Source organism: Sorex araneus, chromosome 11 (genome assembly GCF_027595985.1).
Source record: "Sorex araneus isolate mSorAra2 chromosome 11, mSorAra2.pri, whole genome shotgun sequence".
Classification (NCBI taxonomy): domain Eukaryota; kingdom Metazoa; phylum Chordata; class Mammalia; order Eulipotyphla; family Soricidae; genus Sorex; species Sorex araneus.
Window position 1 is genome coordinate 41,669,468 of NC_073312.1, and position 24,554 is coordinate 41,694,021.

Below are 24,554 nucleotides of genomic sequence, written 5' to 3' on the forward strand. Positions count from 1 at the left end.
TGATGAAAAAAAATCACTATTCTTAAAAAACTTGTTAACTTTTGATATTTACTGTAGCATTATCTTCAGTGTTACAATAAACTGAAAACTAGACAGTCTTGGGTTTGTTTGGAATTGACTTCTTAAATGCAACCCCCAAAGCACAATAAATAATAGAAAAGATTGATAAATTGGCCTTTATTAATATTAAAAACTTGTGTGACAAAGGCATTGTCAAGAGGATAAAAAGGCAAGTCACTGATTTGGAGAAAGTCTTACTAAAATAGATAACATAAAATTTTAATACCCTAAATATACATATAATTTAAAATTTTGAGCAATAAAAAAACACATTTAACATATTTAGCATACTTACCTATCAGGGCGATGTCATGATTAAGAAGTTAATTTTCCCAGGGTGAAGCCTAACCATTGTTTTCCAGATGTTCTGACCCTTGCGATTTCCCCATGTGGAAAACTCAACTACATTATTTATGGTTGTGGGTGCTGTACTTGTGCTCTTCCTGTTTATCCTGGCTTATGAAATAGATTTATGGAGCTAAGATAACTCAAGGTCTGGAGTTCATGCTAAGCATGCCAGATCCTAGGGTTAAATCTCAGGCAACACAGAGTCTCCTGAACCTCCTTTCCTGAAAAAAAAAAAAAGATTAGGCGTAAGTTTTGTTTTGGAGCAAGCATAGTGTGGGGAGTCTCTGTTTAGATCAGGGGCCACCCCAACAGTGCTTAGAGTATATTCCTGGGTCTGGGCTCAGAGACCACTGCTGGCTAGGCTCAGGGACTTTTGTCAGTGTTGGGGATCAAACCTAGAAAGGATGCATGTGAGGCAAGCAACGTACATGCTATCCTATCTCTTCTGCCCAGAATAATGTTTTTCATATTTGTAATTAATACTTTGGTGGTGCTGGCACACTTCAGTTAGTTCCGTCTGGCCCCATCCACCATTCTTCATTTTATTACACTTGTTTGCATCAGATTTCCTATGGCCTTCCATTGTAAGCCATTCAGGTTGGTGATCTCTGATAAAGATTTGAAATAATTATGTGAATTAGCAAGTCCTCTGGATACATGCTATTCAAAGTGGGGTGCACAGAGCAGCATTTTTGGTATAACCTGACCAAGTGTCAGTTCAGATCTCTCTCATGAGAAACTTAATCTATTTAGTTTTCCTACAGATTTTTTAAGAAATTACTTATTTCTTAATTGGCTTTTGGGGTCACACTCTATGATGCACAAGGGTTACTCCTGGCTTTGCACTCAGGAATTACTCCTGGCGGTGCTCAGGGGACTGTATGGGATGCTCAGAATCGAATCTGGGTTGGATGCGTGCAAGGCAAATGCCCTACCTGCTGTACTATCATTCCAGCCCCTACAGAGTTTTATGTACATTAAAGTTTTGGAAATCGCTGACAGATTTTTTTTAAAGAAAATATGTAAAATTCCAACAGATTGAAGCAGTTGACTGCTTTCAACAAATGTTGTGGCACATAGGTAGACATGAGCTCTTACCTTTTCAACCACAAACTTTAAATAGGAAGGCAATGCATATTAATAGTACTTATGGCAAAGAACCTGGGCCTTCTACATAGCATGATGGAGTAACTGGCTTTAGACTATGCTTCCCATCATTAATAACTGCAAAACTGGAGAAAATGCTTTCTGTCAACATTTTAAGCATAAAGATAAGGTAGGTTGAAAAGGAAGGGAAAAGGTAACTATGCAAACAATTGCGTTATCAAGCTAGTGATGATATCTCAGTAGCAGGCTAAGTAAACTTTATGCCACATATTATTCCAAGGAATAAGAAGGACATTTTGTATTGAGAAAGAATCACTTTTACCAGAAATTTTAATTATGCATATGCCTAATAATAAAACATAAAGCTTCAGACAGATCTAATGGTAGAAAGAAAAATAGCCAAAATTTAACTTCAGTCTTTTAGAAGTTGGTATAACAGTGGACTGGAGCGATAGTGTGTATAGTGGGTAGACCACTTGCTTTGCCCTCGGCGGACCAGGTTTGATCCCTGGTACCACATGTGGTACCTCTAGACTTGCCAGGAGTAATTCCTGACTGCAGATCAAGGACTAAGCCTTGAGAATCACTGGAAACAAAAACAGAATAACTAGAAAGTGATATAACAAGTAAATAAAATAGCAGATAACTCTATCAACCGACTTTCATGTTTAAATTTATAAAATCTTATTTCCACCAATTTCAGGATACATGTTATTTTCAAGTATCATGAGACATTCACCAAAGCAAGCCATTTGGAGGGCCACAAAGTTAAATATCAGTCAGTTTCAAGAGAAATTCTATAGTGTGTTCATAACTATAATTAAGTTAAACTTGTAAGTAAATTGAAATTTAAGCAGTCTGGAAAATCTCCAGCGAAAATTAAATAATGTCATTCTAAGTCTATGGATGTAAGAAAGAAAATCAAAGAAAAAAAAGTGTAAATATAGGGGCAGATCTATAGTTTAGTGATTAGGGTGCTTGCCTTGCATGCAGCTGACCAGAGTTCAATCACCAGCATCTCGTTTAGTCCCTCAAGCACTGGAAGGAGAAATTCTTGAGTGCAGAAGTGCAGGCCCAAGAGTAACTCCTGAGCATCACTTGTTGTGGACAAAAACAACAAAAAGAAAAAAAAGTTTTAAATATTTTAAATGCTGATGAACATATAGCTCATCAATATTTGCAAAATGCAGCAAAATTGTTTAAGAAAAATTATGGTTTTAAATACTAATATAAGAAAAAATATAAATTAAAAATTCTTAGATTCCCACCCCCCACTAAGGGATAATCTAAAAGCATAAGAAAATATTAAATTCAAAATAAATTGAGAAGAAAAATAAAAAAAATAAGAAAAGTAACAAGTTAAAAAGTTAGCTAAGTTAAAAGCTAGCTGGAGCCATAGCACAGCGGGTAGGCGTTTGCCTTGCACGAGGCTGACCCGGGTTCGATTCCCAGCATCCCATAAGGTCTCCTGAGCAACGCCAGGGGTGACTCCTGAGTGCAGAACCAGGAGTAACCCCTGAGCATTGCCAGGTGTGACCCCCCCCCAAAAAAAGCAAAAAGTTAGTTGTTATTTTAATGAAGCTGATTAACCCCAAACAAAACAAAGAAGAATGAAGGAGAGTAAATGGAACATTATTGGGGGTGAGAGTGCAAATTTTACTCTAGATCTTTAGATATTAAAATTGTATAAAAAGTATAATAGATAATCTTGTAATGGACCAAGCATGATGACCTCTCAGTGTCTGTGTTGTAAGCCATAATGCCCAAAAGTAGAGAGAGAGTATGGGGAATATTGTCTGCCATGGAGGCAGGAGGAGGGTGGGAAAAGGGGATATTGGGGATATTGGTGGTGGGGAATGTGCACTGGTAGAGGGATGGGTGTCTGATCATTGTGTGATTTTAACCCAAACATGAAAGCTTATAAGTATTTCATGGTGATTCAATAAAATTAAAAAAATATATAATCTTGTGCCAATAAATTCAACATCTTTGAAGAAATGGATAAATTTTAAAATGTTATAAAAACTGATTAAAATAGATACAAAATCTCTTTATTGAAAATATTGGATTAATAAGCCTGTAACTAATGAAATTACAGTCACATGACTTAAATGGTGTCTCTATCTAACAGTATAACTAAAAATAACACTAGTTATAAAGTCTTTCATAAAATTCTTCTAATTTTGTAAAAAGAAAAAAATTATGCTTTTAAAAGCCAAGAAATATAGTGCAGAGAAGGAACTCACTAGCCACTATCCCCCACTAATTTACAAGCAAACAGACTCAAGAAAGATTTTCAGTGGTAATATCCATAAGCAAAAAGAATAAAACATCATATCCAAGAGGAGTTTTATCTTGTAAGAAGCAACAATATTTTAGTGTTTGTGAACCAATTATTGTTACTCACCACATTAATAATATAAAGGACACAAATAATATTATCTGTTTATCTAGCGATAGCACAGCAGGTAGGGCATTTGCCTTGTACGTGGCCAAACCGGGTTCAATTCCTTTGTCCCTCTCAGAAAGCCCGGCAAGCTGCCAAGAGTATCCCGCCAGCATGGCAGAGCCTGGCAAGGTACCTGTGGCATATTCAATATGCCAAAAACAGTAACAACAAGTCTTACAAGGGAGATGTTACTGGTGCCCGCTCTAGCAAATCGATGAACAATAGGACAACAGTGCTACAGTGCTACAGTGTTTATGTAGATAAATATTTGACAACATCTGGCATCCATTCATGAATTTAAAAAAAAATAAAATTAAGATTTACAATAAGATAGAGAACACAAAAAGAACTGATAACTAATAATAAGCATAATGATGTATATTGTCTCCAGTTGCAGGGACAATATTATACTGCATACTTTGAAAGGAAACTGTAAAACTCTATTCGTTTCCTGATGGTGTAATGATCTTTGTGGAAAATCCTAGCACTATTCTAGTAAAATTAAATGTATCTATAAATTTTCATGGATAACAGCTAACAAATTAGCTGAAGAATAAATTGGTTCTGTATATGTGAACAAGCAATAACATAATAAAAATTCTAATAGCATCATAAACATAAAATTCTTAGGAATATATATTTAAATATTAAAATATGTATTTGAAACATGCATTTTGTAAAAAACTTAGAAAAAATATTTCTGAAAGAAATTAAAGAAGGCCAAAATAAAGAAAAATGTATCCAATATTCATGAATTAAAATATTCAGTATTGTTGAGAGGACAAATCTTTCGAATTGAGTGATAATTTTAAAACAATATATATAAATTCCTGACACATATCAAATATAAAGATAAGATCATTCTAAAATTTTATACATAAATAAAAGGGATCTAGAATCAGGAAATACATTTTTGGAAAAAAAGAACAAAATCTTTTTGTGGGGCCGGAGCGATAGCACAGCGGGTAGGGCGTTTGCCTTGCATGCGGCCGAGCCGGGTTCGATCCCCGGCATCCCATATGGTCCCCCAAGCACCGCCAGGAGTAATTCCTGAGTGCAGAGCCAGGAGTAAGCACTGAGCATCGTGGGTGTGACCCAAAGAGCAAAAAAAAAAACCCCAAAAAACAAAAAAACAAACAAAAAAAAAACCAAAATCTTTTTGTTTGTTTTTTTAACAACATTCAATTTCAAGACATTTTGCAAAACTGTGGGAACATTTTTGGTGGGGCTTGGGCCACATCTGGCCATCTCAGGTCTTATTCCTGGCTCTGCATTCAGGGATCACTCTGGTGTGGCTCGGGGACCACATGGGATGCCAGGGATCAAACCTGGGTCAGTCACATGGAAGGCGAGCACCTTACCAGTGCACTGTACTGTCTTTCCAGCTCTGGAAACCTATGTATGTCTTCTCTGACTCTCAAATTTTATCTCTAATACTTTTGTTTCTCTGGTTTTCATGTGCTTCTCAAACATCACAGGTAATTTTCTGCTCTGTAGTTTTCACAAGAACTAGTCATATTTTTGGAACATTCTTTTAACTACTCACTCTGACTCACATTTCACCTCAGAGTGGTCTTATTGGATACACCTAAATTTTAATTACTCCCTTCTACTTTTCTCTTTTGGAGATGTCAGAACTTTTTTTATCTTGTCGCTATGTGTTTTATTTTGTTTATTTTTTGCATATTTTTAGGTTTAAGTCTCAATTATATAATAATTGAAACCCCATCCCTTCACCAGTGCACATATTCCACCACCAAGAACCCCAAATACCCCCCTCCCACCCGGCCCCCACCTAAGTAGCTAATGATCTTCATTTTATTCTCTATACTTTGAATACATTCAATATTTCAATAGAGAACTCACTATTATTGTTTTGAATTTTCCCCAACAATCAGGCCTGCTGAAAAGGCATCATTTAATAATTTCTTTTCATTGCTGAGAATGAAGATTCTATGAGCTCCCGTGGCTGCAACAGCGGCCAGGTGGTTTTGGATTTCTGATGTTTTAGTTCAGTTCACAGTCCAGATGCATTTCTGTAAGAAGCCACTCTGGGTGTCAAAATGGGTTAGAAGACCTCTTGGATCATAATCTTTAGGAGCAGAGGGTCTGTTTCGCGAGCAGCAGCTGCAGATCTTATCTGGGCCAAGGGCGTGCTGGTACCGCCCCCTTCCCATGACCGCCTATGAGCCACAACATTGCAAAGTTCCTATCTCTGGGTGGAAGTCTTAGGGGGTGGCTCTTGCCACGTGGATAATCCCGCCGCCGCCATTTTCCATGCAGAAAAACAGGGTGGAGAGGGAAAATCCCTCCCCAGGCAGCACATAGTCGCAGTACAGCTCACAGTCCAGATGCATTTCTGTAAGAAGCCGCTCTGGGTGCCAAAATGGGTTAGAAGACCTATTTTTTGTTTATTATGTGCCTGTTCTTCTAGATAATTAACCTTGTGGATCTGGGGACTGGATTTGTTTGTCCATTACTGTATAACCAATGCTAAGCTTAGTCCTAACACAGCATGGTTGCCATAACAAAAATAGTGTAGAAAGGTGACTAAACAACAGGAATTTTTTCTCACAGTCCTGGGGTTTGGGAAATCAAAGATCTTTGACCCAAAAATGCCATCCATCAGATTTGGTTCTGAGAGAGAGAGCCCTTTTTTAGACTGGCAGATGCCATTTCTGTGATGTATCATGTAGAGAGAGGGAGATGTTGTCTGCTTATAATTCCACTCTGAAACCATAATTACTCCCTGGCCCTGCCCTTGTTCCTTTACATAAGTGCAGTTACCCCCTAAAGATCCCATCCCCAAAAGGGATTGCATTGGGAGTAAGGATTTCTGCATCAAAGTTGGGTTTGTGAGAACAGATGTGTTAAATAGATGCATTAGTTATTGAAGGTATGAGTACTGGAGCGATAGCATAGTGGGTAGGTCGTTTGCCTTGCATGCAGCCGACCCGGGTTTGATTCCTTCATCCCTCTAGGAGAGACCCAGCAAGCTATCAAGAGTATCCCTCCCGCACAGCAGAGCCTGGCAAGTTGCCCGTGGCGTATTCGATATGTCCAAAAAAGTAACAAGTCTCACAATGTAGACATTACTGGTCCCTGTGACATTGCTACCGTGCTATGTAGAGAATTAGAAACATGGGTAGGACAATTCATCATGTAGTATTTATCTTAGGAAAAATGTTCTTCTCTGGGACATTAGACCTGGGAAATGTTGGGTAAATATTCTTTGGAAAGTCATGGATGACACACACCTAGAGGTATGTAATAACTAGGAAATTATTAATGCTTTTCTAAGTTCTAAAGTCATGTATTCTGTGTGTCTCATTTTTTGGTCAGCCTCCAAATGTAATTTTGTATTCGGGAAAGAGTTGCCTTTGTCTTGTTAGTTTTTTTCTATTTTTATTGTGAGTACAAATTCTTATGTTGTGTGTACATATCAGCCACCTGCCAGGTAAAGTACTGACAGGACACATTGTTTTGTGTGTGTCAAATTGAGGATTTTTCACCTTTTTTTAAATTCTTTGACTGCACCTATACTCATGGATCTGTTAGAATACTAGGAAGTGCAGTTTTTAGTGTGTGTGCTGTTTCACATTTGAACCGTGAGATTGATGCATTGAAAAGCTCCAGATTTTATAGCTGTGATAAGTCATCCATATGTGCAAACTGGATATCGGATTTGTATTCATGCTCAGGCTTATGATGCACAATATATTAGCAAGTATTACATAATTCAAGCAAATGGAGTTCATAAAGGGCAAATGAATTCTGCACCTTCTGTGATGGGATGCATGGCTACTTTTCTTCTGTCACATCTACAGCTTCAGAGTGCTGTTGAAAAGAATATCAAAGCTAGGGGTCAAGCTCTCTAAAGCAGTTGCTAGTTCCAATGAAGGTATGGGCATAGGGCATCCACATGCTTCTCTGTAGACTGTGTTCAAGAGATTGACTCTTTATGGGTAAAGAGTCTACCAAAGGTGATGAGAGATCTCAAAGTGATTTTTTTTCGATGTCCCATTTTTTAAAAATGCAAACTACTTTCTACCTGTTTTAGGTGGACAGAGAAATTAAATAGGAAATTCAGTTTCATATATTTCCTCACCCATTTCCCCTATTAACATTTTTGCATTAGTATGGCACATTTTCAAAAACTTAATCTTGACTACTATCTGCTGGATACACAGGCCTAGAGCATTCCTAGAGATTCTGATTTTATTTACGTAATACTATAATAAAGGGACTGTAATGATAGCACAACAGGCAGGGCATTTGCCTTGCACACAGCCAACCCAGGTTCGATTCCTCTGCCCCTCTTGGAGAGCCTGGCAAGCTACTGAGAGTATCTCGCCTGCACGGCAGAGCCTGGCAAGCTTCCCGTGGCGTATTCGATATGCCAAAAACAGTAACAACTAGTCTCACAATGGAGACATTATTGGTGCCCGCTCGAGTAAATCGATGAACAATGGGATGACAGTGACACAGTGATACAGTGATGGCACATTTGATGAACAAATATTGATGTGTTATTATTATTATTAGCTTAGGTCAAAGTTGCATAAGGTTGACTTGTGTTAGATCTTTATAATTATACCATGGTATATATCCACCACGATAGTAGTATACACAGTAGAAATTTACAAGAGTACAGATGTTTAGAGGTTGGGAGGTTGGGGGATACAGTTAATACCCATCTAGCTGCCAAATGCCATATCCTTCCACCTCATTCCACTCGTAACCTCTGTTCTTTGGTCAGAATCTGAATGTTTATTTTCACTAAACATTGTTTATTCCCTTTCTTTCTTTCCTTGTATACCATATATGAGTGAGACCATCTACTTTTGTCTTTATCCTTTTGACTTATTTCATTTACCTGGCTCATCCCAATTCACTTCGGTTGTTGCAAATGGCAGCATTTCATCATTGCATTGCACATATGAACCACATCTTTGTTCCTCATCTGCCATTAGACATCTAGATCTTGACTCCTATAAGAAGCTATATGCTAGACATATATGTGTGTATATGTCTTTTCAGATTAGTGCTCTTTAGATATATCTCAGTACTGGACTAGCTGGTAGTTCTGTTTTTAAGTTTTGAGAAATATCTATGTTTTACACAAAGTCTAAATCAACAATTAATGTGGGTTTCTTTTTCTCTGTATCCCTGCCAGTGCTAGTTATAACCGGACATTTTTATTTAGGTCAATCTCATTGGTGTGAAGTGATACCTAATTATCATTTTAATTTGTATTACTCTGATAATCAGTGATGATGAGCAATTTTCCTTGTGCTTTTTGGCTCTCTGTCTGGATCTCTGGAATCATTCTAAATGTGAATCTGATCAGTATTCCCTAGAATTACTCTTCCAGTACATTCTATCCATTCTAATTCCTAAATCTCTTAAGAATGTGTTATTTTTATATTGTTTCTGCTATGTTTTGGTCTTGATAACTACTTAGGCTGTATTTGGGGAGAGAATCATATTTGGTGATGCTTGGGGTATTGCATGAGACACCAGGGATCTATAGACACTGGTATTGGCTGCATGTAAGACAAGCTACTTATTTCCTATACTACCTCTCCAGCCCTGACTACTTAAGTTATTAAACAACCATCTGATTTTCTACTTTATCTCCTATTTTCAATACTTCAAAGTCTTTTCCATATTGCTCTCACAAATATCTTTGCAAAATAATTTCACATTAGATCCACCTTGTGCGGTGTTTATTATTCTTGGTTTCACATGACTTAAGATAAAATTCAACTTCTTAATATCTTCATAGTATTTTCACTGTGCATAGTATCATCATTTGATATTCTTGGTTGCATTTGCATTCTCACTTTATAACTATATATATCACTATATCACTGTCATCTCGTTGTTCATCGATTTGCTCGAGTGGGCACCAGTAACATCTTCATGCTTTAAAGAATATGTAATATATTTTATACAGCATTTACAAATATAAAATTAGATGTCCAGTGTCAAATTAACAGTTCGAAGTAGAGAAATAGAATACTATATATCAATATAGCATATAGTCACTTTATTGCAAGTTTAATTCATGGTCAGCTCAAAAAGATATGGTCTATTAAAATCTTTCTCATTAAATAATTTTGACAAGTTGGATCCTGTTCTTAACAATGACATTTCTCTGAAATTCTTAAAATTATCATATAATTTTTAAAATCTAGATTTTTACTAACAATTTAACTTTTGATTTAAATGTCTTTATTTTTCATTATATATTTTATTTTATTTATTTTTTAATTGAATTACCATGAGAGAGAGTTACAAAGTTTTCATGATTGAGCTTCAGTCATACAATGATCGAACATCCACCCATCTACCAGTGCACATTTCCATCTACCAGTGCACATTTTCTTTTTTTTTGTTGTTTGTTTAATTTTATTGAATCACCATGAGATAGTTACAAGCTTTCATGTTTGGGTTACAATCTCACAATGATGAAACACCCATGCCTCCACCAGTGCACATTCCCCACCACCAATATCCCCAATATACCCTCCCTTTCCCACCCTCCTCCTGCCTCCATGGCAGACAATATTCCCCATACTCTCTCTCTGCTTTTGGGCATTATGGCTTGCAACACAGACACTGAGAGGTCATCATGTTTGTTCCATTATCTACTTTCAGCACACATCTTCCATTCTGACTGATTCCTCCAGACATCGTTTTCTTAGTGATCCCTTCTCTATTCCATCTGCCTTCTCCCCTCCACTCATGAAGCAGTCTTCCGGCTATAGGGCATTGCTCCTGGCTCTTGTATCTACTGTTCTTGGCTGTCAGCCTCATGTGATGTTATTCTATACTTCACAAATGAGTGAAATCCTTCTATGTCTGTTTCTCTCTTTCTGACTAATTTCCTGTAACATGATACTCTCCCATGTCTATCCACTTATAAGCAAATTTCATGACTTCATCTCCCCTAACAACTGCATAGTATTCCATTGTATAGATGTACCAATTTTCTTCATGAGTGGAGGGGAGAAGGCAGATGGAATAGAGAAGGGATCACTCGGGTTTTTTCCATATTTTGGCTATTGTGAACAGTGCTGCAATGAACATATAGGTACAGATGTCATTTCTACTGAGCTTTTTTGCATCCTTGGGATATATTCCCAGAAATGGTATTTCAGGGTCATATGGAAGCTCAATTTCTAGTTTTTAAAGGGCTGTTCATATTGTTTTCCAGAAAGGCTGGACCAGTTGGCATTCCCACAACAGTGAAAGAGTGGTCCTTTTTCCCCACATCCACGCCAGCACTGGTTGTTTTTGTTCTTTTGAATATGTGCCAGTGTCTGTGGTGTGAGATGATATCTCATTGTTGTTTTGATTTGCATCTCCCTGATGACTAGTGATGTGGAGCATTTTTTCATGTGCCTTTTGGCCATTTATATTTCTTTTTTGAGGAAATTTCTGTTCATTTTTTCTCCTCATTTTTTGAACCAGTGCACATTTTCTACCTCCAATGTCCCCAGTATCTCTCCTGCCCTCTCCCCACTTGACCTCCTCTCCCTGACTCTATCGCAGACAATTTCCTTCTTACTCTCTCTGTACTTTGGGGCATTATGTTTTTCAATACAGATACTGAAAGGCCATCATGTTTGGTCCTTTATCTACTTTCAAAGCACACATCTCCCATTCATTATATATTTGAATGTAGACAAAAGCCATAACTGTTGAAACAATTCTAGAGTTGAAATTGATTAGATAACAAAGTTCCCATATTAAATTTAGCATATATATCACTGTATCTCTGTCATCCTGTTGCTCATCGATTGCTTGAGCGGGAGCCAGTAATGTCTCCATTTGTCCCTGTCACATACTAGTGTAACTCAATGGTGTATATATATATATAAAAATAAAAATTTTAAATGTGAAAATAGTTTTCTAATCCATAGTTGTTAAGTCCTTGTCTAAGGATTTACTAAGTATTTGTTTCTAGTTGAGCCTTCTGTGTTATTGTTTTTTCTTGTTGAGTTTAGTTTGCTTCTATATTTCTTTCACATCTAATTTGCTATGCTCCTACTGGAATACCAGTACTGAGGAATTAGAAGGTGTTGTGAAGCTGCATACATATGCACATAGCCCAGAGACTTCAGGATCAATGGTCTAGCTCAAAATGAGTTGACATGGCAGGATCTGTGGGAGTTGGGCATGGGTACTGGGGCTTCTGGAAGTATGAGGGATAGAAGTCTGCCTTTCTCCACTGTTGAGAAGACTTCAGAGTTCTCAGCCTGAGCACAGAAGTTAAATGCCTCTGCAGAGAGTATTAACCGTAGAGTTGAGTCATTGGTGTGGCCTCAGTGGTGAGGTGTGTGTGTGTGTGTGTGTGTGTGTGTGTGTGTGTGAGTGTGTGTGTGTGTGTGTTGCTGCCTGGTCTTTGGAAAGGCAGGTATGTGGCCTGCCAGCGTCCTGAGCGGCCCCAGATTTTTCAGCTAGGGTTCCTCTTTGTCCATGAGTTTTGTTACTTGGCTTTCATCTCCTTGGAGATTAACTCATGTATTGGTAAATTAGGGATGGTGGGTGAGGTTGATACGGTGGTGGCTGTGGGAGGTGAGCATGGCTGCTGTTGGATTTACGTTCATGTTATATCTATAGGAAATGAATTATAAATTTTGCTTTCTCCTATTTGGATCCATGTCCTTGACTTTGTTGGCTAAAATGAATGTAGAATACTTTGGGAAGATTTTTATTAGAATATATCCTGGTAATTTTTATTATTTTCATCATATTTCCTTAGGACACCACAAGCCCTTCAACTTTTTTTACCTCTAAATTTTTTTTTTTGCTGTGATTGGGAATTATTTTTCCAGTGATAACGCTGGCTATTATTTCAATTGTGGTTATTTACCTACATCTTAGCAACTCTATTCACAGGGTAATGCACTGTATTTTAGCTTCTATTACTATCAATTTTTAATTTTCACTTTAATTATATTTCTTTGTTCTTTAACTCTGGATTCATAGGTAACTTTTGATATGTGGTTTTCATACTGATTATTGCATTTTCTTTACTATTAGTGTGTATTTCATCTGATCAGTTAAACTCCCACCCTTGAAGGCTTCATTAAAATAAAAAAATCTTCTATGCCTCTCGGTATGTTACCTTTCCCTTCTAGAAATTTTCTTTTGGGACTTTGAGCCAAATGAAAAAAAATGTAAGGAAAGGGCACGTTTGCTATTTTACAGAGTTTAATTTTCAGTGATTGTGTAAATATTTACCCTTTTATGATTATTGTATTAGAAAGTTTGGAGATTGCCACCGGTGGGTAGTATAGAGGGTATACTATGTTAGATGGAGGTGCTGAAAGATGGTCAAGTATTATGCATAAAACTGTATAAATACCATTATTGTAAAACACAGTGCATAAAAAGGAAACTAAATGTTGTGGAAGGTAAACTGGAAAAAGGGAAGTGGACACTGGTGAAGGGACTGGTGTTATAACATTATATGCCTGAAACTCAATCATGAAAATTTTTGTAAATATAGGTGCATCAATAAATATAAAGGGGGAAAGGTTACGAGAGTAGGATAGACTAGACAGATACCATTTATCTCAGAAAGTTGGGAATCACTGGTATGTTGATTTATAGAACTAAGACTCTAAATGATATCAACAAGATAGAGCAAAGTAATAAAGCTAGCAGGAGAGACAAATGAAATCTGACAGTGTATCTAAAAATAATCAGCCGCTTAAGTATAAGAATAGGGATGCCTGAGTTGGTGTACGTCCATGTTTACACATTCAGCTCATAGCTTAGGTTACTCAAGGCAATCTCTTCTACTCTGAAAGCCTCAGTTGTTAGCAGATGCTAAATAACTGAAATCTGTGACCCTAGTCCAGGCCAGACACCTAAACTCAACTATTTAATACTGAGCTCATTAGTGTGACTCTCACACCAGTATACCACATCATTTATTAGTTGAAAAGCATCATCCTCCACCTGGTCACTTCCTTATTCATAACTCAGGCTGCCCCCATTCCCCATAGGAAGTAATTCACCGCCTGTAGATTTAGCTTGCCTCATAAATGTTTCTCAAAACCTTCCCTTTTCTATTGTGCTCCTGGAACAGGTGCTCAGACACCTGGATAATGTCCTCTCTTTTGGAAGTTTTGAAATCTTTCTTCTGCATTTCTTTCACTGGTTACTCCTGAGTATTGTTAAATACTCCTGTTAAAGAAACATTTGATCATGTTAGTTTCCAGTAACAGTCTACTCCAATAAAATCTCTTTAAGGATTTTCTGCTAAAAGTCTAAACTTTCCCAGAAAACACTGGAAGAGTCTTCCCTATCCTTGCAGCTTTAATTTCAGTCTCAGATGTATTTTATGTTTAATTTTTTTTCCTTTTTGGGTCATACCCCTGTGATGCACAGGGGATACTCCTGATTCTGCACTCAGGAATTACCCCTAGCAGTGCTCAGGGAACCAAATGGGATGCTGGGATTTGAACCTGGGTCAGGTCAGCCACGTGAAAGGCAAATGCCCAACCCACTGTGCTATTGCTCCAGCCCCTATGTTTAATTTTTAAAAACATATTTTTGCCTTTGGGTCACATCCAGCAGTGCTCAGTGCTTTATCCTGACTCCACACTCAGAGATCACTCCTGTCAGGACTCCATGGACCTCTGTGGTGCCAGAGATGAAACCTAGGTCAGCTGTACTATCACTCTGGCCCCAATGTTTATTTTGTCCATCACTGTATTAAACTTTATTTGTTTTAAAAATGTATCTTATTAAAGCATTGTGAATTACAAAGTTATTCATAGTTGTGTTTTTGACATACAATGTTACATCACCATCTTACCATTACTATCAACTTCCTTCCACCAATGTTCCCAGAGTCCCTCTCTATCCCCTACCCAAGCCACACCCTACCATCTTGACACTTTTCAAATCTGGTTGTTAAAATTTGGGTCTCGTGATTTCAGTGTCATTGACATATGGTTTGGATATTTAGCTCTATAATTCCTAACACCACTAATATATTGGGGGTCCCTTGACCCCTGCCCATCTAACTTCTCCCTTGCCCTACACTGTTTTGTTCCTTCTCCTCCCAAACTCAGGGACAAGGGTGATCCTGGCATCCCGCTTTATGCTTTTTACATTTTTTTTATTAAATCACTGTGAGATAGTTCCTTACAAAGCTGTTGATGATTAGGTTTAAGTCATACAGTGTTCTAACACTCATCCTTCCACCAGTGTACATTACCCAGAAGCAATGTCCGTAGTTTCTCCCCCATTGCCCCTCTATGTCAGGAACTTCTCTCTCTCTCTCTCTCACACACACACACACACAAACACACACACACATACACACTCTCTGTCTCTCTCCTTTTCTCTCTCTGTCTCTCTTTCTCTCTCACCTTCTCTCTCTCTCCTTTTGGGCATTGTGGTTTTCAGTACAGACACTGAAAAGTTACCTTGTATATCCCTTTACCTACTTTTCAGTACTTAGTTTCTTGTTCAGTGTGATCATTTCCAACTGTTAGACACCCCCCTTTTAACCATTACATTTATTTGTCCAGTTACTCTAAATACCACATATAAGTGATATTATCTTGTGTTTGTCCTTCTTTGTATGACTTACTTCATTTAACATGCTATCTTTCAGTTCCATCCATGTTGCATCGAGTTGCATTATTGTATCATTTCTTACATATAGTATTCCATTGTGTATATATACATCTTCAGGATCCATTGATCTGTTTGTTGAGTATCTTGGTTGTTTCCAAATCTTAGCTGTTGTACTGAGTGCTGCACTGAATAGTGAGGTAAAGATGTTCTTTGAGTGACTGTTTTTCTGTCCTGGGGGTAAATACAGAAAAGTGTAATTCCTGGATTGTAGGATAGCTCAATTTTAAATTTATTGAGAACTCTCCATATTGTTTACTATAGGGGTTGAACCAGAAAACATTTCTACCAGCAGTGGATGAGAGTTCTTTTTTCACTACATCCCCATGAACACAGATTGTTCCCATTATTTTTGATATGTGCCATTCTCTCTGGTATGAGATGGTATCTCATTATTGTCTTGATTTGGATTTCAAAAATGATAAGTGATGGTGAGCATTTTTTTCATGTACCTGTTGCCCACTTGTTGGTCTTCTTCAGATAAATACCTATTTATTTCCTCTCCCTGTTTTTATTTTATTTTATTTTATCTTATTTTGCTTTTGGGTCACACCCGCTGATGCACAGGGGTTACTTCTGGCTCATGCACTCAGGAATTACTCCTAGTAGTTCTCGGGGAACCATATGGAATGCTGGGTATTGAACCCAGGTCGACTGCATGCAAGGCAAATGCCTTACCCACTGTGCTATCTCCCTAGCACCACTCTCTTCGTCTTTTTTTTCTTAATTTATTTATTGAATCACTATGAGATCAGTTACAAAGTTTTCAGGTTTAAGACTTGATCATACAATAATGAAACACCCGTCCCTTCACCAGTGCACATTTCCCACCACCAACAACCCCAGTATACCCCCCATTCCACACCCTCCCCCTACCTGTGTGGCAGATGATGTTCACATTACTCTCTCTCACTTTGATTACATTCAATATTTCGACACCGTCCCCACCATTGTTATTTGAGTTATTTCCCCAACATTTAGATCTGCGGAAAAGGCAACATTAGACACTTTGTTTTCTATTGCTGATTATGAATAGCATATGATGTCATGTGGCCGCAGTAGTGGCCACACAGTTTTGGAATTCTGGAATTTTAATTATTAAATCGAGGGTTTTCTGCCAAAAGCTTCTGGGTTCCGAGATTTGTTTCTGAGTCTCTGCGATCATGGCCGTTCAGCAACTAGATCAGGAGCCAGAGAGGCCATTAGTGGTCTTGTTTGGGTGGGAGAAAAGGCCAGCTCCACCCCTATTCCATGAGGCCCCACTTGCCTCCTCACTGAGGGCCCATACCTGACTGTCCATTGGCCTCTAGAAGATGGTGGCCCTGAGCTGCCAGGGGGAAAAGGCGGTGGATTGGCACCTTCTTTCACCTGGGGTGGCTCGGGCCAAAAACCTAATTCTCGGGCCAAAAACCTAATTCAGAGTCTGGACGCATTTCTGCCAAAAGCTGTTGGGTTCCAATTTTTTTTCTGAGTTTCTGCAATCATGACCATTCAGAAACTCTAACAGGAGCTAGCTCTCTCCCTCTTTTTAAATAAATTGTTTTAAAACAAATTTATTTGAAGCATTGTGATTTACAATACAATGAATGATGTGGTTTCATACATACAGTATTCCAAGTCCGCACTTTCCACTAGTGTCCATTCCCCTCTCACAGTTATCTCAGTGCCCTACTTTATCCATCTTACCCTGACCCCCCACACACACAATTGATAAACTCAATTCTGTAGTCAAATTCTCAATTTCTGTTGCCTCTGGCAATTTGTTAATTCCTTATTCTATTTCTCTATATACCCCACATTTGGGAGAGATCTTACTGTGTCTATCCCTCTCCTCCTGAGTAACTTCACTCAGATATATTCTAATCACAAATTGTCTCTTTGCTATTTTGTAAAAAAAAAAAAGTCCACGTTGGCTAGAGCTTGAACTTCACTCTTGTCCAGGCTTGAGCTTGAAGTTCACTCTTGGTGAATTTTCATCAACTCTTTCCATTTGGTAATCCTGTCTTTAAAATACGTCACAAACTGTTGGTTGCTAGCATATTGTATGTACTTCATTCTCTTTGATTATGTCTCAAAATAAGAATGGCTGTATTCTTTTTAAATAAGCAGTTCTTATTTTTACCCTATAAATTCAAATGTAAAAATGTTTACAATCACCAAAATTATTCTCTTTCTAAGTACGCAATATTTACATTTGGAGAAAATATGTTTTTGTAGGGGGATGAGAGGGGGGGACTCCCATGCTATACCCAGCAGCAATTCTTGTGCACACTGGCCAGCAGTTCAGTGTGAGAGCAGTCTGAGGACACCTTCACTGCCCTGGTGGTGCTGGGAACCTCCAGAGTCTCATCCAGAGCTTCTTGAGAGACCTTGTGGTGTGATGATTTGAACCCAGCTCCATCCTAACTGCCGTGCTATTACTTGGTCCCAGAGAAAATTGTTTTGTCTGATTCTTTTTATGGAAGTATGAACATAATCTAGAAAACAAGAGATCATATGATGAAAGTTTTTTAGTAAACATTTTTTACTTAATATTAAGTGAGGAAATATAATATGTCATGCTAAACTCATCACTTAAATCTAATAGTGTTATTTAATAGTATTATATCATGCTAAATGCATCTCTTAAATCTGATAGTATTTCTTTATCATGGGAAATATTAGTTTCCAAATAATCCTTATATGGTAATAAAATTTAATCTCTAAAACCCTGAAGAGTTTCAAATACTTTTAAACTACCTGCTTCAAGAATTTAAATCTTTACTTTGGAAGAAATAGAATTATAGTACACAGTATCTTATTGCCATTACCCTGAGCATTACTTTCCATTTTTGTTAGTTATTATATTTATCTTTAAAATTTTGCTTATTATATTTTCATGATAAAATTTCATGAAATTTTTATTTCTTTTCTGTGACTACAAAAACTCATATTTAGCAAATATTTGTTCTCCAAGTAACTGAATTCAGAAGTGTTTTATATTTGTATTTTTATTATCATTCACATTCACTAACTGTATAATGTTTCTACAAAACATTTAAACATGAAAAAAATTGTAAAATAATATGAAATACATCTCTACCTCATGATTCTCATGTAAAAAATATTACTTTATCATTTGTTTCAAGTTACGTTTCTGAAATAAAATCTTGCAAATTCATTTGAAACACTTAAATCCATTCTTAGTTTCATTGTCTTCTAGTTTACCCAGTCATTTTCAACCTTTAATTCAGAGTTTTGAATTTGCACATATAACTTAAAATTGCCCCTTATATAGTATGTATTTATAAATAACTTACAAGATTAATTTAATGCATTTAACATATTATAATACATTTGAATTCATATAGTATTAAATATAATGTGTGCAATATATCTAAAGTATAAAATCTGTATATTTGCCTTTATACCTCAGTTACACATGTGTCTAGTTCATTTATCAGATGTTATATAGTGGGATATATTTTAAATATAAGTTTATAATTATCTATTTCCCTATGTAATTTGAATTATTTCCAGTAAGCTGTAGCACTGTTGTCTCATTGTTCATGTATTTGCTCTAGCGGGCAGCAGTAATGTCTCCATTATGAGACTGATTATTACTGTTTTTTGCATATTGAATATGCGAAGGAGAGCTTGCCAGGCTCTGCAGGTGCAGGTGGGATACTTTCGGTAACTTGCCAGGCTCTCCAAGAAGGACGGAGGAATTGAACCCGGGTCTGCCGCATGCAAGGCAAATGCCCTACCTGCTGTGCTATCGCTCCAGTTCAGTACTTACAGATATTTATAGAATTACAGTTGTATTTTATATTTGTCTTGTGAATGCATTTATTTCTTTTTTTTCCCTTCACAGTTCTTATTTTATTTTATTTTTCTTTCTTTTTCTTTATTTTAATGAATCACTGTGAAATACATATACAGACTTACAGACTTTCATGATTGCGTTTCAGTCAAACAATATTCAAGTACCCATCCTTCCACCAGTGCCCATTCTCCACCACCAATGTTCCCAGTATCCGTCCCCCTACCCCTACCCTTCCCAACTCCTGCCTCTGTGGCAGGCACAATCCCTCTTACTCTCTCTGTCCTTTTGGGTATTATGACTTGCAATACAAGTAACAAGGAGCCATCATGATTGGTCCATAGTCTACTTTCAACATGTATCTACTAACCCTACAACCATCATTTATTAGTGCCCTTCTCTCCATCCCAGCTATCTTTTACCCCAGAGCATGAGATTGGCTATGAAGCCATGGGGCAGTCCTCCTGACCCTTAGGACCCTTAGCATTTATTTCTTGAGATACATACTTTTAAATAAAATTGTAGACTCATTTGGTATAGATATGTTTATTAGACATTTTATTTCTCTTAACTATGACTTTGTTAATTTACATTTTCAGTAGCTGTGTTAGAAAATCAACATGAACATTTTCTTATTTCATACTCCAATTTTGAAAATATCATGGGTTTGACTTGACATTTTATAACTATTAATGTTCAGGTTGCTGCTTATAAGTAAGCATGGACATTTTTACTCCTGCCTCTGCACTCAGAGATTTTTTTAGATGGGTCTCAGAGGTTCATATGGGGTACCAGGGATGAAACCTGGGTTGGCGACATGCAAGACAAATGCCTATCTGCTATACTATTACTCTGGCCCGCTTACATATATATTTGCTTGCTTTTAGTTAGTTTATTTTAATCTTATCAATCATATATTAACTGTCACATGTGTTTATAAATCTTTCTCCTTTCTGTAGATTGTATTTAATTTTCTTTAAGTGTCTTTTGCTATGAAGATTTTAATTTAGTATAGTCAGATTTATTGGATGTTCTCTTTAGTACATTTTTTCTATTTTTCATTCTTTAAACATATCTTTGCTAACTTCAGGTCACATAATTAGTTTAAAAATTGCACATTATTGATTTTCACTGTAGGCCTTTTATGCATCTTGAGTTAATTTGAGGGATATCATTTAACCCATATGAATAAATAATTTACACTGCATTATTTATTGAGGGTTTCTTGCTCCAACCTTTTAAAATAGCAGCTTATTTTATAAAGGCTGATATTTAAAGAAAAGTTGAACAAAAACTACAGAGATTTTCTGTATACTTCTCACATTTTTTCTTACTGTTAACATCTTGCATTATAATGGTTCATTTGTCATCAAAATCTAAATTTGCATATTGTCATTTATGGGATGACACACTTTATTTTAATTTTACCAGAATCTTCAATATTCTTTTTCTATCCCAAGATTCCACCTTGAATATTAATTTACATTTATTATATTATGATATCTCTGATAGTACAGCGGTTGGGCTTTTGCCTTTCACGTGGCCAACCCGTGTTCGATTCCTCTGCCCCTCTCGGAGAGCCCGGCAAGCTACCGAGAGTACCAAGCCCTCGCAGCAGAGCTTGGCAAGCTACCCGTGCGTAGTGGATATGCCCAAAACAGTAACAATAAGTTTCTCAATGAGAGATGTTACTGGTGCCCGCTCGAACAAATTGATGAGCAATGGGATGACAGTGACAGTGACAGTGATCTCCTTAATTGCTTCTCATTTGTGATAAAATTTCAGATATTTCTTGTGTTTTAGGACCTTGACAGTTTTGAGGAGTACTGGCTAGTTCCCTTGTAGAATGTTCCTCAGTTCATATTTGCTTGATTGTGTGTGTGTGTGTGCTCATGCGTGTGCATATTTTTATGGGTAGAATATTTCTCTTATCATGTTTTATCAGTTGAACATTCTGTGGGCATATTTGTTATGTCTGGTGGTGTTAGCCTCCATTCTCTGAAGTGAATGTAGTGTTTGCCAGATTCTTTCAATGTGAAGCTAGTTTTTCCTGTTTGTCACACTTTGCCCTTTAAAGGCTAGTCAGTAAGTAGAACCCACACGTGAGGTTGTGTGGATATTAAGTTCTACTTTCTGGAGGAGGTATTTCCTAAATAATTCATTTGAAATTTTTCCCTAAGGGAGATTAATTTCTTCCCTCCCCATTCATTTATTTGGTCATTAATTTATATTAGTATAAACTACTGAATATTTTATACTTCAAATTATGAACCCATCTCTCATATTTATTTTGCTGCTCAAATTATTTAAACTTTTTTTATTAGAAGCTCTTTTGGTCTGCTTCTGTGTGTCTTTGATACATCCCTATTCTTTGACTTATGATGATGATGAAGATGATGATGATGATGATGATGCTGCTGCTGATGATACCGTTTCCTTGCTTACTAGTACTATCAGATGCTCCAGGATCATCTAGTAGATTTCCCACCCTGTAAAAAATTACAAAGGTGTGCGCGCGGCGTGCACAGGGGGGGTGTGACTGGAGGGGGAGAGATGAGATGTGTATTGTGTTGTTGTTGTTCGAGGGCTCTCAGGGCGGTTCTCTCTCTAGAGCATTGCTCGATTGCGGTGCTCTCGAGCCACTATATATGGACCGGATCGTGTTGGCTCCTCCTTGTTCTCTGCGTCTGTGTGTGCCTCTGTGCTCTCTTCTGTCTCTGTAGTCATTCCTCTGTTCTCTTCCAACCTCTCTCTGTCTCTGCTTCTGTGTCTTCTCTCTCTGCTTCTGTGTCTTCTCTGCTGCTTCTGTCTTGCCTCTGTCTTTCTCCCTCGCTTCTGTGTCTTCTCCTTGCTGTATCTTCTGTCTATGTCTGCTGCCTCTGTCTATGTCCTGCTGCCTCTTCTTTTGTCTCTGCTGTCTCCTCTTCTGTCTCTGCTGTCTCCCTACTTCTGTTACAGTCTTAGTTTATATAGCAATCACATAGGGCGGTAACACAAAGGTGGGTTGAACATCAACAAACCAACAAAGAGGGGTAAAACCACTTCTCCAGCAGATTAACAAAAATCTCATCTAAGGAGATTACTCCAGATTACTAGGAGATCCGCTCAAGAGTGGGGTCCAAATAAGGGTGTGTCAGGGTGTGTCCCTTTCTTCCTTCCTCGTAATCCACTTAAATAGTTGTAGTAAATCTACTTCAAATATTTCTAGCAATGTCATTCTGTATGAGCACAGTAAGAGATATATCAGACTTTGGTTCTTTCTGAGGACATCTCACTATATTTTCTAGACCACAGTCCTCAGGTCAGGTTGGTTTTCCTAAACCCAGCAGGGTCCTAGTTCCATCATTACTTTTGGATCATGACAGCATTTGTCTATGACCATGCTCTCAACTGATAGGTGAGTATTGCGCTTTGGCCTGCCCCATTTCAATGCCAGAGTAGCTCACAGCTTGCCCTGGGTCCATTCCATCCTTCATTGGGCCTCTGCTTTTGGGGTACTAAGACCTAAGGGCAACTGAGTTGAGAAAGCAGATGCCCGGGAGTAAATATTATTGGAGTCAATCAGCTCCCAAGTTACAAAGCATAAATTAACTGTCTTCCAGTGTCATACAGAAAGGACATTGCTTTAAGGTAAACTAAGTTCCCTGCAGCAAGGCTGAAAGGACAAACCCAATATTGTCCTACACCACCCCAGTTGTAAAGTTAGGTATTCCTCCATGAGTCCTAGTTCATTTTGTTTGGGGTTGATACTAATATATCAGCTATGGACTTTAAGTGTCTTTATTGTTACTAGAGCATTACTGATTCTAGACAATCTTGAGGTTAGAACTGAGAAATAACAGTTTTCATACCAAGCCGTATATCAGTAATTGTTTAATTTATTTATCTGTATCTTTACTAAACATGACTTTATACTACTGTCTCCTCCAAGCAGCATAATTTTCATTCCAGTTTTCTTCCTTCACACATCTCTTTTCAGTAGTTAGAAACCTAAACCCCACTATCCATTAAAGTATTTGTTCAATTCCAGTTTGTATACCAACTTAAGAATTGTTAGGCAACTACTTCCTGAGAGATACATTTACCAACTAAGATACAGTGTATTTGGACAATTTATTTTTGTTTTTAGCTCTGCACCTTATTGCCAGAATTAATTTTCCAGAGTTCCTTAGGTAAGCTTCTTTTCCCTCAAGCCATTTAGTGATTTTCACACGTTTATATCACAATTTGATTTCTATGACTACAATTCAATATGCATTCTGGGCTCCTCTAAACATCTGGTAAAGTATTAAAGAATTTTATGCATGAAAGTTTACTTTCTCTGTTATAAAGTTATAACAGAGCTTGTTGTGACAAGCCCTTTAAGGAGAATTTTATGTTACTAGGAATCTTCCTGGATTGCAGCGATAGCTCAGCAGGTAGGGCATTTGCCTTGCATGCAGCCGACCTTGGTTTGATTCCTCTGTGGTTAGATTTCTCTTGGGGAGTCTGGCAAGCTCCTGAGTGTATCCCGCCTGCACAGTAGAGCCTGACAAGCTACCCATGGCGTATTTGGTATGCCAAAAACAGTAACAACATGTCTCACAATGGAGATGTTACTGGTGCCCGCTAGAGCAAATCGATGAACAATGGGACAACAGTGCTACAGTGGAGAAATCTTTCCATGTCTTCCTTTCTCTTCCTGTGACCTATTTTCCTGTCCATGTACATGGAAATAATTTTTAAATTGCCACACTGCTCCTTATTTTTCTGTTTTAGAATTTTCTTGGAGTTTTATGGTTCTTTATTATGCATTAAAAATCAGCTTCTTAGATTTAACAAAAAGCAAAATTATGGTATATTTGTAGATATGCTATGGGATTACTGGTACTTTAGTGATGGGAATCTATTTATGAGAACAGTATATCTTTCCTCTTATTTTACTTTTTAGTAATGTTTTATGTTAGTTTTTAATAAATGTCTCTTAATATATATCATAACACATCATGATTTTTCAATTTCTATTCACTATTGATTAACCAGCATAATACAACTGATCTTTCATAAACTGCCCTCTGACATAAATGCCATGTAGTGGCAGCCATGTTTCTAGGCTTTTCTACCACATTTATTCTTTGTGGT

At 37.4% G+C, this 24,554-nt stretch overlaps 1 protein-coding gene and 1 non-coding gene across 3 annotated transcripts in view; both read left to right on the forward strand.

The window, feature by feature from the left end:
- Positions 1-24,554, forward strand: part of GRID1 (glutamate ionotropic receptor delta type subunit 1) — a 755,119-nt gene that overhangs the window by 629,741 nt on the left and 100,824 nt on the right. The window lies entirely within an intron of this gene.
- On the forward strand, positions 348-506 carry LOC129399526 (U1 spliceosomal RNA). The gene has a single exon (XR_008627157.1). It is a non-coding gene; the product is annotated as a U1 spliceosomal RNA (small nuclear RNA).